Source organism: Lissotriton vulgaris, chromosome 3_1 (assembly GCF_964263255.1).
Source record: "Lissotriton vulgaris chromosome 3_1, aLisVul1.2, whole genome shotgun sequence".
Classification (NCBI taxonomy): Eukaryota; Metazoa; Chordata; class Amphibia; order Caudata; family Salamandridae; genus Lissotriton; species Lissotriton vulgaris.
Genome location: NC_141689.1, coordinates 2,119,959,875 through 2,119,974,717, shown reverse-complemented (window position 1 = coordinate 2,119,974,717; position 14,843 = coordinate 2,119,959,875). Strand labels below are relative to the sequence as shown.

The window sequence follows — 14,843 nt, the reverse complement described above, 5'->3', positions numbered from 1 at the left end:
CACTGAAAAAACCATAGGTTTCACACCAGTTATAGTTAGCTGGAAATTTTACTGATATAAAACCATTGAAATTCCCACGTTATAGTTAGTCGGACTCACTATAACTTGCGCGTGCAATGCACTGCTGATGACATCACATATTACATCACTCATGACATGGTCAGTGACATCACTCATGACATCACTGATGACACCATCCTTGTGACACAGTGACAGACCTCCTTTCAGTGTAATGTAACCCATGAAACACATATTCAAAAATAGAAACTAATATTTTCAAAAAAGTGGATATACCCATACCAGTTACAACAACCAATTCAGTAATACCACCATCTAATACACATCCACTCATGTGTATGTATATGGGTTATTAGATATTTTTATTAGTATCAGTATGAGTGTCTATATGGTTTGGTGGGGGTATTACTTAGCACATAGATGCATGAGTGACTGACTCTTTGTTTGTATGTGTTTTGAAGACAACATATGTACAGGACTGTATGGGTGGATGAGTGTCTATATGTGTTTGTTAGTGAGTGAATGACTGTCTCACTAGTGTCTTTATCAGTAACTACATATGTTTTAATCTAGTATATATGAATATTGATGTATATAAGTGAGTATATGTGAGAGTAAGAGATTGTAAGAGTTCCTGTTTAAATAAGTATGTGTTTCTATAAGTGATTGTTTAAGAGAATAAATATGTGTAATTTTAAATAGAAGTAAGGTGGAAGTGTGTGTATAACTCTATATTCAAATAAATGGATGTCCAATAGTTTATTTGCACGTGTGAATATGTGTGTGAGTAACTTTTGGATGAATGTCGGTGTGTAACAGGATGTATAGGTGTATCACTTCATATGATGAGTGAGTATATGTATGAGTGACTATATAGAACTGTTGGTGAATGAGTGGATGTGTATATAGATAGTGGAATTACTGAATTGCTTGTTGTAACTGATATAGGTATCTCCATTTTTTAAAAAATTTCAGTTTCTATTTTTGAATATGTGTCTCAAGGGTTACATTATAGTGAAAGGAGGTCTGTCACTATGTCACAAGGATGGTGTCATGAGTGATGTCACTGACCATGTCATGAGTGATGTAATATGTGATGTCATCAGCAGTGCATTGCACGCGCAAGTTATAGTGAGTCCGACTAACTATAACGTGGGAATTTCAATGGTTTTATATCAGTAAAATTTCCAGCTAACTATAACTGGTGTGAAACCTATGGTTTTTTCAGTGAATATATATATATGTATTCCGCTCCATCCAGGATATATGGACTACATCTCCCATAAGCACAATGCGTGTTTTCATACAGGGAGATGGTAGACGTCGTGCACTTTACTGCTGGCCCCTGATGAGGAAAATACATTTCCGAAACGCGTCAGGCCTATTTCAAACACACAACTGCCCATACCAACTAACGCCTTGGGGAAGGCGCACGCAGGCTCGGGTGCTACCCGCTACTTGGACAACCCCACAGAGCGGAATATATTAGCGGCGGTCCTGCCGCTGGGTAGCACCACCCCGAAGAAACGGGGGCCACGAGACCCTCTATCCAAGGAGTCTCGTATGTGGAGCTGCGCGATGGATGAGGACAGGAGTGATGTTTGGGGGCTCATGTTAGAGCCTTTGGAACGAGCAGTAATTTGAAAGTGCATCCATCCAGGATATATGGACTACATCTCCCATAAGCACAATGCGTGTTTTCATACAGAGAGATGGTAGACGTCGTGCACTTTACTGCTGGCCCCTGATGAGGAAAATAAATTTCCGAAACGCGTCGGGCCTATTTCAAACATGCAACTTCCCATACCAACTAACGCCTTGGGGAAGGTGCACGCAGGCTCAGGTGCTACCCGCTACTTGGACAACCCCACGGAGCAGAATATATTAGCGGCGGTCCTGCCGCTGGGTAGCACCACCCCGAAGAAACGGGGACCACGAGACCCTCTATCCAAGGAGTCTCGTATGTGGAGCTGCGCGATGGATGAGGACAGGAGTGATGTTTGGGGGCTCATGTTAGAGCCTTTGGAATGAGCAGTAATTTGAAAGTGCATCCATCCAGGATATATGGACTACATCTCCCATAAGCACAATGCGTGTTTTCATACAGGGAGATGGTAGACGTCGCGCACTTTACTGCTGGCCTCTGATGAGGAAAATAAATTTCCGAAACGCGTCGGGCCTATTTCAAACACGCAACTGCCCATACCAACTAATGCCTTGGGGAAGGCGCACACAGGCTGGGGTGCTACCCGCTACTTGGACAACCCCACGGAGCGGAATATATTAGCGGCGGTCCTGCCGCTGGGTAGCACCACCCCGAAGAAACGGGGGCCACGAGACCCTCTATCCAAGGAGTCTCGTATGTGGAGCTGCGCGATGGATGAGGACAGGAGTGATGTTTGGGGGCTCATGTTAGAGCCTTTGGAACGAGCAGTAATTTGAAAGTGCATCCATCCAGGATATATGGACTACATCTCCCATAAGCACAATGCGTGTTTTCATACAGGGAGATGGTAGACGTCGTGCACTTTACTGCTGGCCCCTGATGAGGAAAATAAATTTCCGAAACGCGTCGGGCCTATTTCAAACACGCAACTGCCCATACCAACTAACGCCTTGGGAAAGGCGCGCGCAGGCTCGGGTGCTACCCGCTACTTGGACAACCCCACGGAGCGGAATATATTAGCGGCGGTCCTGCCGCTTGGTAGCACCACCCCGAAGAAACGGGGGCCACAAGACCCTCTATCCAAGGAGTCTTGTATGAGGAGCTGCGCGATGGATGAGGACATGAGTGATGTTTGGGGGCTCATGTTAGAGCCTTTGGAACGAGCAGTAATTTGAAAGTGCATCCATCCAGGATATATGGACTACATCTCCCATAAGCACAATGCGTGTTTTCATACAGGGAGATGGTAGACGTCGTGCACTTTACTGCTGGCCCCTGATGAGGAAAATAAATTTCCGAAACGCGTCGGGCCTATTTCAAACACGCAACTGCCCATACCAACTAACGCCTTGGGGAAGGCGCACGCAGGCTCGGGTGCTACCCGCTACTTGGACAACCCCACGGAGCGGAATATATTAGCGTCGGTCCTGCCGCTGGGTAGCACCACCCCGAAGAAACGGGGGCCACGAGTCCCTCTATCCAAGGAGTCTTGTATGTGGAGCTGCGCGATGGATGAGGACAGGAGTGCTGTTTGGGGGCTCATGTTAGAGCCTTTGGAACGAGCAGTAATTTGAAAGTGCATCCATCCAGGATATATGGACTACATCTCCCATAAGCACAATGCGTGTTTTCATACAGGGAGATGGTAGACATCGTGCACTTTACGGCTGGCCCCTGATGAGGAAAATAAATTTCCGAAACGCGTCGGGCCTATTTCAAACGCGCAAATGCCCATACCAACTAACGCCTTGGGGAAGGCGCACGCAGGCTCGGGTGCTACCCGCTACTTGGAAAACCCCACGGAGTGGAATATATTAGCGGCGGTCCTGCCGCTGGGTAGCACCACCCCGAAGAAACGGGGGCCACAAGACCCTCTATCCAAGGAGTCTCGTATGTGGAGCTGCGCGATGGATGAGGACAGGAGTGATGTTTGGGGGCTCATGTTAGAGCCTTTGGAACGAGCAGTAATTTGAAAGTGCATCCATCCAGGATATAAGGACTACATCTCCCATAAGCACAATGCGTGTTTTCATACAGGGAGATGATAGACGTCGTGCACTTTACTGCTGGCCCCTGATGAGGAAAATAAATTTCCGAAACGCGTCGGGCCTATTTCAAACAGGCAACTGCCCATACCAACTAATGCCTTGGGGAAGGCGCACGCAGGCTCGGGTGCTACCCGCTACTTGGACAACCCCACGGAGCGGAATATATTAGCGGCGGTCCTGCCACTGGGTAGCACCACCCCGAAGAAACGGGGGCCACGAGACCATCTATCCAAGGAGTCTCGTATGTTGAGCTGCGCGATGGATGAGGACAGGAGTGATGTTTGAGGGCTCATGTTAGAGCCTTTGGAACGAGCAGTAATTTGAAAGTGCATCCATCCAGGATATATGGACTACATCTCCCATAAGCACAATGCGTGTTTTCATACAGGGAGATGGTAGACGTCGTGCACTTTACTGCTGGCCCCTGATGAGGAAAATAAATTTCCGAAACGCATCGGGTCTATTTCAAACACGCAACTGCCCATACCAACTAACACTTTGGGGAAGGTGCACGCAGGCTCGGGTGCTACTCGCTACTTGGACAACCCCACGGAGCGGAATATATTAGCGGCGGTCCTGCCGCTGGGTAGCACCACCCCGAAGAAACGGGGGCCACGAGACCCTCTATCCAAGACGTCTCGTATGTGGAGCTGCGCGATGGATGAGGACAGGAGTGATGTTTGGGGACTCATGTTAGAGCCTTTGGAATGAGCAGTAATTTGAAAGTGCATCCATCCAGGATATATGGACTACATCTCCCATAAGCACAATGCGTGTTTTCATACAGGGAGATGGTAGACGTCGTGCACTTTACTGCTGGCCCCTGATGAGGAAAATAAATTTCCGAAACGCGTCGGGCCTATTTCAAACACGCAACTGCCCATACCAACTAACGCCTTGGGGAAGGCGCACGCAGGCTCGGGTGCTACCCGCTACTTGGACAACCCCACGGAGCGGAATATATTAGCGTCGGTCCTGCCACTGGGTAGCACCACCCCGAAGAAACGGGGGCCACGAGACCCTCTATCCAAGGAGTCTCGTATGTGGAGCTGCGCGATGGATGAGGACAGGAGTGATGTTTGGGGGCTCATGGTAGAGCCTTTGGAACGAGCTGTAATTTGAAAGTGCATCCATCCAGGATATATGGACTACATCTCCCATAAGCACAATGCGTGTTTTTATACAGGGAGATGGTAGACGTCGTACACTTTACTGCTGGCCCCTGATGATGAAAATAAATTTCCGAAACGCGTCGGGCCTATTTCAAACACGCAACTGCCCATACCAACTAACGCCTTGGGGAAGGCGCACGCAGGCTCGGGTGCTACCCGCTACTTGGACAACCCCACGGAGCGGAATATATTAGCAGCGGTCCTGCCGCTGGGTAGCACCACAACGAAGAAACGGGGGCCACGAGACCCTCTTTCCAAGGAGTCTCGTATGTGGAGCTGCGCGATGGATGAGGACAGGAGTGATGTTTGGGGGCTCATGTTAGAGCCTTTGGAACGAGCAGTAATTTGAAAGTGCATCCATCCAGGATATATGGACTACATCTCCCATAAGCACAATGCGTGTTTTCATACAGGGAGATGGTAGACGTCGTGCACTTTACTGCTGTCCCCTGATGAGGAAAATAAATTTCCGAAACGCGTCGGGCCTATTTCAAACACGCAACTGCCCATACCAACTAACGCCTTGGGGAAGGCGCACGCAGGCTCGGGTGCTACCCGCTACTTGGACAACCCCACGGAGCGGAAAATATTAGCGGCGGTCCTGCCGCTGGGTAGCACCACCCCGAAGAAACGGGGGCCACGAGACCCTCTATCCAAGGAGTCTCGTATGTGGAGCTGCGCGATGGATGAGGACAGGAGTGATGTTTGGGGGCTCATGTTAGAGCCTTTGGAACGAGCAGTAATTTGAAAGTGCATCCATCCAGGATATATGGACTACATCTCACATAAGCACAATGCGTGTTTTCATACAGGGAGATGGTAGACGTCGTGCACTTTACTGCTGGCCCCTGATGAGGAAAATAAATTTCCGAAACGCGTCGGGCCTATTTCAAACACGCAACTGCCCATACCAACTAATGCCTTGGGGAAGGCGCACGCAGGCTCGGGTGCTACCCGCTACTTGGACAACCCCACGGAGCGGAATATATTAGCGGCGGTCCTGCCACTGGGTAGCACCACCCCGAAGAAACGGGGGCCACAAGACCCTCTATCCAAGGAGTCTCGTATGTTGAGCTGCGCGATGGATGAGGACAGGAGTGATGTTTGAAGGCTCATGTTAGAGCCTTTGGAACGAGCAGTAATTTGAAAGTGCATCCATCCAGGATATATGGACTACATCTCCCATAAGCACAATCCGTGTTTTCATACAGGGAGATGGTAGACGTCGTGCACTTTACTGCTGGCCCCTGATGAGGAAAATAAATTTCCGAAACGCGTCTGGTCTATTTCAAACACGCAACTGCCCATACCAACTAACACTTTGGGGAAGGCGCACGCAGGCTCGGGTGCTACTCCCTACTTGGACAACCCCACGGAGCGGAATATATTAGCGGCGGTCCTGCCGCTGGGTAGCACCACCCCGAAGAAACGGGGGCCACGAGACCCTCTATCCCAGACGTCTCGTATGTGGAGCTGCGCGATGGATGAGGACAGGAGTGATGTTTGCGGGCTCATGTTAGAGCCTTTGGAATGAGCAGTAATTTGAAAGTGCATCCATCCAGGATATATGGACTACATCTCCCATAAGCACAATGCGTGTTTTCATACAGGGAGATGGTAGACGTCGTGCACTTTACTGCTGGCCCCTGATGAGGAAAATAAATTTCCGAAACGCGTCGGGCCTATTTCAAACACGCAACTGCTCATACCAACTAACGCCTTGGGGAAGGCGCACGCAGGCTCGGGTGCTACCCGCTACTTGGACAACCACACGGAGCGGAATATATTAGCGTCGGTCCTGCCGCTGGGTAGCACCACCCCGAAGAAACGGGGGCCACGAGACCCTCTATCCAAGGAGTCTCGTATGTGGAGCTGCGCGATGGGGGAGGACAGGAGTGATGTTTGGGGGCTCATGTTAGAGCCTTTGGAACGAGCTGTAATTTGAAAGTGCATTCATCCAGGATATATGGACTACATCTCCCATAAGCACAATGCGTGTTTTCATACAGGGAGATGGTAGACGTCGTGCACTTTACTGCTGGCCCCTGATGAGGAAAATAAATTTCCGAAACGCGTCGGGCCTATTTCAAACACGCAACTGCCCATACCAACTAACGCCTTGGGGAAGGCGCACGCAGGCTCGTGTGCTACCCGCTACTTGGACAACCCCACGGAGCGGAATATATTAGCGGCGGTCCTGCCGCTGGGTAGCACCACAATGAAGAAACGGGGGCCACGAGACCCTCTATCCAAGGAGTCTCGTATGTGGAGCTGCGCGATGGATGAGGACAGGAGTGATGTTTGGGGGCTCATGTTAGAGCCTTTGGAACGAGCAGTAATTTGAAAGTGCATCCATCCAGGATATATGGACTACATCTCACATAAGCACAATGCGTGTTTTCATACAGGGAGATGGTAGACGTCGTGCACTTTACTGCTGGCCCCTGATGAGGAAAATAAATTTCCGAAACGCGTCGGGCCTATTTCAAACACGCAACTCCCCATACCAACTAATGCCTTGGGGAAGGCGCACGCAGGCTCGGGTGCTACCCGGCACTTGGACAACCCCACGGAGCGGAATATATTAGCGGCGGTCCTGCCACTGGGTAGCACCACCCCGAAGAAACGGGGGCCACGAGACCCTCTATCCAAGGAGTCTCGTATGTTGAGCTGCGCGATGGATGAGGACAGGAGTGATGTTTGAGGGCTCATGTTAGAGCCTTTGGAACGAGCAGTAATTTGAAAGTGCATCCATCCAGGATATATGGACTACATCTCCCATAAGCACAATCCGTGTTTTCATACAGGGAGATGGTAGACGTCGTGCACTTTACTGCTGGCCCCTGATGAGGAAAATAAATTTCCGAAACGCGTCTGGTCTATTTCAAACACGCAACTGCCCATACCAACTAACACTTTGGGGAAGGCGCACGCAGGCTCGGGTGCTACTCCCTACTTGGACAACCCCACGGAGCGGAATATATTAGCGGCGGTCCTGCCGCTGGGTAGCACCACCCCGAAGAAACGGGGGCCACGAGACCCTCTATCCAAGACGTCTCGTATGTGGAGCTGCGCGATGGATGAGGACAGGAGTGATGTTTGCGGGCTCATGTTAGAGCCTTTGGAATGAGCAGTAATTTGAAAGTGCATCCATCCAGGATATATGGACTACATCTCCCATAAGCACAATGCGTGTTTTCATACAGGGAGATGGTAGACGTCGTGCACTTTACTGCTGGCCCCTGATGAGGAAAATAAATTTCCGAAACGCGTCAGGCCTATTTCAAAGACGCAACTGCTCATACCAACTAACGCCTTGGGGAAGGCGCACGCAGGCTCGGGTGCTACCCGCTACTTGGACAACCCCACGGAGCGGAATATATTAGCGTCGGTCCTGCCGCTGGGTAGCACCACCCCGAAGAAACGGGGGCCACGAGACCCTCTATCCAAGGAGTCTCGTATGTGGAGCTGCTCGATGGATGAGGACAGGAGTGATGTTTGGGGGCTCATGTTAGAGCCTTTGGAACGAGCTGTAATTTGAAAGTGCATTCATCCAGGATATATGGACTACATCTCCCATAAGCACAATGCGTGTTTTCATACAGGGAGATGGTAGACGTCGTGCACTTTACTGCTGGCCCCTGATGAGGAAAATAAATTTCCGAAACGCGTCGGGCCTATTTCAAACACGCAACTGCCCATACCAACTAACGCCTTGGGGAAGGCGCACGCAGGCTCGTGTGCTACCCGCTACTTGGACAACCCCACGGAGCGGAATATATTAGCGGCGGTCCTGCCGCTGGGTAGCACCACAATGAAGAAACGGGGGCCACGAGACCCTCTTTCCAAGGAGTCTCGTATGTGGAGCTGCGCGATGGATGAGGACAGGAGTGATGTTTGGGGGCTCATGTTAGAGCCTTTGGAACGAGCAGTAATTTGAAAGTGCATCCATCCAGGATATATGGACTACATCTCCCATAAGCACAATGCGTGTTTTCATACAGGGAGATGGTAGACGTCGTGCACTTTACTGCTGGCCCCTGATGAGGAAAATAAATTTCCGAAACGCGTCGGGCCTATTTCAAACACGCAACTGCCCATACCAACTAACGCCTTGGGGAAGGCGCACGCAGGCTCGGGTGCTACCCGCTACTTGGACAACCCCACGGAGCGGAAAATATTAGCGGCGGTCCTGCCGCTGGGTAGCACCACCCCGAAGAAACGGGGGCCACGAGACCCTCTATCCAAGGAGTCTCGTATGTGGAGCTGCGCGATGGATGAGGACAGGAGTGATGTTTGGGGGCTCATGTTAGAGCCTTTGGAACGAGCAGTAATTTGAAAGTGCATCCATCCAGGATATATGGACTACATCTCACATAAGCACAATGCGTGTTTTTATACAGGGAGATGGTAGACGTCGTGCACTTTACTGCTGGCCCCTGATGAGGAAAATAAATTTCCGAAACGCGTCGGGCCTATTTCAAACACGCAACTCCCCATACCAACTAATGCCTTGGGGAAGGCGCACGCAGGCTCGGGTGCTACCCGGCACTTGGACAACCCCACGGAGCGGAATATATTAGCGGCGGTCCTGCCACTGGGTAGCACCACCCCGAAGAAACGGGGGCCACGAGACCCTCTATCCAAGGAGTCTCGTATGTTGAGCTGCGCGATGGATGAGGACAGGAGTGATGTTTGAGGGCTCATGTTAGAGCCTTTGGAACGAGCAGTAATTTGAAAGTGCATCCATCCAGGATATATGGACTACATCTCCCATAAGCACAATCCGTGTTTTCATACAGGGAGATGGTAGACGTCGTGCACTTTACTGCTGGCCCCTGATGAGGAAAATAAATTTCCGAAACGCGTCTGGTCTATTTCAAACACGCAACTGCCCATACCAACTAACACTTTGGGGAAGGCGCACGCAGACTCGGGTGCTACTCCCTACTTGGACAACCCCACGGAGCGGAATATATTAGCGGCGGTCCTGCCGCTGGGTAGCACCACCCCGAAGAAACGGGGGCCACGAGACCCTCTATCCAAGACGTCTCGTATGTGGAGCTGCGCGATGGATGAGGACAGGAGTGATGTTTGGGGGCTCATGTTAGAGCCTTTGGAATGAGCAGTAATTTGAAAGTGCATCCATCCAGGATATATGGACTACATCTCCCATAAGCACAATGCGTGTTTTCATACAGGGAGATGGTAGACGTCGTGCACTTTACTGCTGGCCCCTGATGAGGAAAATAAATTTCCGAAACGCGTCGGGCCTATTTCAAACACGCAACTGCTCATACCAACTAACGCCTTGGGGAAGGCGCACGCAGGCTCGGGTGCTATCCGCTACTTGGACAACCCTACGGAGCGGAATATATTAGCGTCGGTCCTGCCGCTGGGTAGCACCACCCCGAAGAAACGAGGGCCACGAGACCCTCTATCCAAGGAGTCTCGTATGTGGAGCTGCGCGATGGATGAGGACAGGAGTGATGTTTGGGGGCTCATGGTAGAGCCTTTGGAACGAGCTGTAATTTGAAAGTGCATCCATCCAGGATATATGGACTATGTCTCCCATAAGCACAATGCGTGTTTTCATACAGGGAGATGGTAGACGTCGTGCACTTTACTGCTGGCCCCTGATGAGGAAAATAAATTTCTGAAACGCGTCGGGCCTATTTCAAACACGCAACTGCCCATACCAACTGACGCCTTGGGGAAGGCGCACGCAGGCTCGTGTGCTACCCGCTACTTGGACAACCCCACGGAGCGGAATATATTAGCGGCGGTCCTGCCGCTGGGTAGCACCACAACGAAGAAATGGGGGCCACGAGACCCTCTTTCCAAGGAGTCTCGTATGTGGAGCTGCGCGATGGATGAGGACAGGAGTGATGTTTGGGGGCTCATGTTAGAGTCTTTGGAACGAGCAGTAATTTGAAAGTGTATCCATCCAGGATATATGGACTACATCTCACATAAGCACAATGTGTGTTTTCATACAGGGAGATGGTAGACGTCGTGCACTTTACTGCTGGCCCCTGATGAGGAAAATAAATTTCCGAAACGCGTCGGGCCTATTTCAAACACGCAACTGCCCATACCAACTAATGCCTTGGGGAAGGCGCACGCAGGCTCGGGTGCTACCCGCTACTTGGACAACCCCACGGAGCGGAATATATTAGCGGCGGTCCTGCCGCTGGGTAGCACCATCCCGAAGAAACGGGGGCCACGAGACCCTCTATCCAAGGAGTCTCGTATGTGGAGCTGCGTGATTGATGAGGACAGGAGTGATGTTTGGGGGCTCATGTTAGAGCCTTTGGAACGAGCAGTAATTTGAAAGTGCATCCATCCAGGATATATGGACTACATCTCCCATAAGCACAATGCGTGTTTTCATACAGGGAGATGGTAGACGTCGTGCACTTTACTGCTGGCCCCTGATGAGGAAAATACATTTCCGAAACGCGTCAGGTCTATTCATGAGTGATGTAATATGTGACGTCATCACCAGTGCATTGCGGGCGCACGAGTTATTGTTAGCTGAACTAACTATAACAGGGGAATTTCATAGGTTTTGTATGAGTAAAATGACCAGCTAACTATAAATGGTGTGAAACCTATGGTTTTTTCAGTGAATTTCAAAGGTTTTTAAAATGCTAATTCCTAACTATGATGTGTGTGAAACCTATGTTTTTTTAGTGAATTTGCAAGGTTTTGTAAATGCTAATTCCTAACTATAACGTGGCTGTAACCTATGGCTTTTTTAAGTGAATTTCAAAGGTTTTTTAAATGGTAATTCCTAACTATACCGTGGCTGAAACCTATGTTTTTTTTCAGTGAATTTCAATGGTTTTGTAAATGAAATTTGTTTAATGTAAAAGTTTTTATATTTTTTGTACTGATTTACTACATTATTTTAATTTTTTTATTTTTAGATATTTTATTTTTTAAATTACATTAGATATTTTTTATATAAAATGAAAAAAATGTCTTTACACCTCTCTGCAACAAAGCCCCCTGACGCATTTGCAGAGGGGGAAATAATTACCCTTGCATACTGGGGGTCCCTGGGGGCCAACTAGCCCACCAGGAACCTCCAGTATGCCCCAGGGGGCTGCATTGCAGAGAGGTGTAATGAGGCCACACCCTTTTTTACAACTCTCTGCAGCGCAGCCCACAGGCGCGTTTGCAGAGGGGGTACTAATTCCCCTTGCATACTGGGGGTCCTTTGGGGCCAACTAGCCCACCTGGTACCTCCAGTATGCGCCAGGGGGCTGCATTGCAGAGAGGTGTAATGAGGCTATGCCCCTTTTTACACCTCTCTGCAATGCAGCCCCCTGGCGCGTTTGCAGAAGGGAAACTAATTCCCCTTTTATATTGGTTGTCCCTGGGGCCCAACTAGCCCACCTGGAACCGCCAGTATGCGCCAGGGGGCTGCATTGCAGCGAGGTGTAATGAGGCCACACCCTTTTTTACATCTCTCTGCAACGCAGCCCCCGGGCGTGTTTGCAGATTGATAACTAATTCCCCTTGCATACTGGGGGCCCCTGGGGGCCAACTAGCCCACCTGGAACGTCCAGTATGCAGCAGGGGGCTGCATTGCAGAGAGGTGTTTTGAGGCTATGCCCCTTTTTACACCTCTCTGCAACGCAGACCCTGGGCGTGTTTGCAGAGGGGGAACTAATTCCTCTTGCATACGGGGGGTCCCTGGGAGGCAACTAGCCCACCAGGATCCTCCAGTATGCACCAGGGTGCTGCGTTGCTTTGCCCTGGAGGGCGGCGGTCCCTGGGGCAGTGTGGGGGGGGGATTGGGGACCCCCACACATCTTTATCACTATGCCCCCACAATTTGGTCCCCCTCGGGGGTCATTTTTAAATAAACATACCGGGTTTTTAAAGAAAAACATTTTTGGCCTTGGGGGTCCTTGTGGGACCCCATGAGCAGGCCTAGGGGGTCAGGGTGCTTCTACCCTGCCCCCTTTTTGTATTCTACATGTTTGTTTTCCTGCTTTCTTGTGCCTTGGTTTACCGAGCACAAGATGGCTGCCAACACTTCCTGGTTTGAAGTGTTGAAAGCCAATGAGCATAGAGCTTGTGCTCGAGAAGTTGTTAAACTCAAAAAGGGGGTAGGGTAGAAGCACCCTGACCCCCTAGGCCTTCTCAGGGGTTCCCACAAGGACCCCCAAGGCAAAAAAATAATAATTGGGGGGGGGGAATCGCGGGGTGCGTTCACGGTGAGGGACCCCCTGAGCAGGCCTAGGGGGTCAGGGTGCTCCTACCATGCCCCCTTTTGAATTCTACATGTTTGCTTATCTGCTTTCTTGTGCCTCAGTCTACTGAGGCACAAGATGGCTGCCATCAATTTCTGTTTTGGAGTGTTGACATACAGTGGCAGCCAACCAGCATGAAGCTCGTGCACGGTAAGGTGCGCGCACGGTGCGCGCATGGTGCGCGCTTATAGATATATAAATGAGTTCAACTTTAATTTTCTCAGGAACTACTGGAGGTATTTACACCATTTAAACAAAAGCGTGATCTGCGTACCAGACCCTACCATTTTCCCAAATTTGGTGTAATTCCGTTCAGCGGTTCGGGCTGTAGCCGTGTCTAATCGTCCTATGGAAATTAACATGGGAAAACACGTTTTGGGACCCCCCTTTTTTTCTCAGCCCCCGCTTGACAAATCTTCCCGAGACTTTCAGGGAAGGAGCGGAGCGGAGCGGAGCGGGCCATCTTCTTTGAGAAATTCGCGGAGATTCATCAACCGGCGTCAAAGTTATTCCCAATAAAATGTTGCGGATTTACTATGGAAACTAGGTCCTAACTATAACTACTTACTGGCGACCGCCAGTAGGTAATATATATATATAACAGATGGTGCAGCGGGGGTGAGATCTTCACAGTTACTATAATTGGTTTGAAACAAGGCCTAACCTCCCTGGCGGTCCCAACAGGCTTATGCTTGATAGTAGTGGGAGGGTTCCCATAGGGAGTTCAAGGGCTGGGCACGGGGTGAGGAGCAGCGGGAAAAACAAAACATCAGTCCTCATTTCACACATTATTAGGCCTTTTTTTGAGAAACATGAAGTAGAAAACCCTGGGTCCTAGTGATTTATATCATCTAAAACTAGATGGCAGGGAAGGATGATAATTTAGAAATCACAACGTGTAATGTAAACGGTTTAAGTACAAAAGCCAACAGGGCCTGGTAATGAGGTATCTGGAAGAGTCACAAGCTCACATAGGTATTATTCAGGAGACTCATCTAACAGCGATAGAGAGCAGGGAGCTCTACAGAAAGCAAAATTGGATAGAGAGCTTTGTAGCCTCCGACCAATCGGAATACTCAAAGGGAGTGGCGATAATAATAAGAAAAGGTTCAGGAGTTGAGATGATCTCCTCTAAAACCGATGCTTCAGGTAGGTAGGTTATGGCCACCCTTAGAGGTATAGACTTCAAAATCGTTTGCGTGGGGTTTTATGGCCCCAGCGTAGACGACCCCCACCATATAGTAGAACTGCAACTTATGGTAGCTGGGGCAGCAGCACCAGTAATATTAGAGGGGATTTATAATACGCTATTAGACCCCGTATTGGACAGGTCCACCAGTAGGAGCGGCGCCCAATACCATGGGACTAAAGCAAGACAAGCTCTAAAACATATGCTAGCTGAACTGGTCTTGGTCGACTCCTGGAGGCATTTAATGTTAGGTAAAAGAGCATACACTTTCCATAGCAAAAAATATCATCACTTCTCACGATTGGACTATCTGTTAGTAGACAGGGAGTTTGCAGTGAGCCTTAAAGAAGCATGTACACTCCCAGGACATATCTCCTACCATGCTATGGTCAGTATCCTACTGAAAGTCCTTAAAAAGAGGAATAATTTGAGATGGACAATAAAAAGGTCTATACTCTTAGATTTAGATGTGACTGCTCACCT

The 14,843-nt window shown here is 49.7% G+C and overlaps 1 protein-coding gene across 1 annotated transcript in view; it reads right to left on the bottom strand.

Annotated features, from left to right (window-relative positions):
- The window catches only part of GABRG1 (gamma-aminobutyric acid type A receptor subunit gamma1), a 666,028-nt gene that overhangs the window by 168,219 nt on the left and 482,966 nt on the right, over positions 1-14,843 (bottom strand). The window lies entirely within an intron of this gene.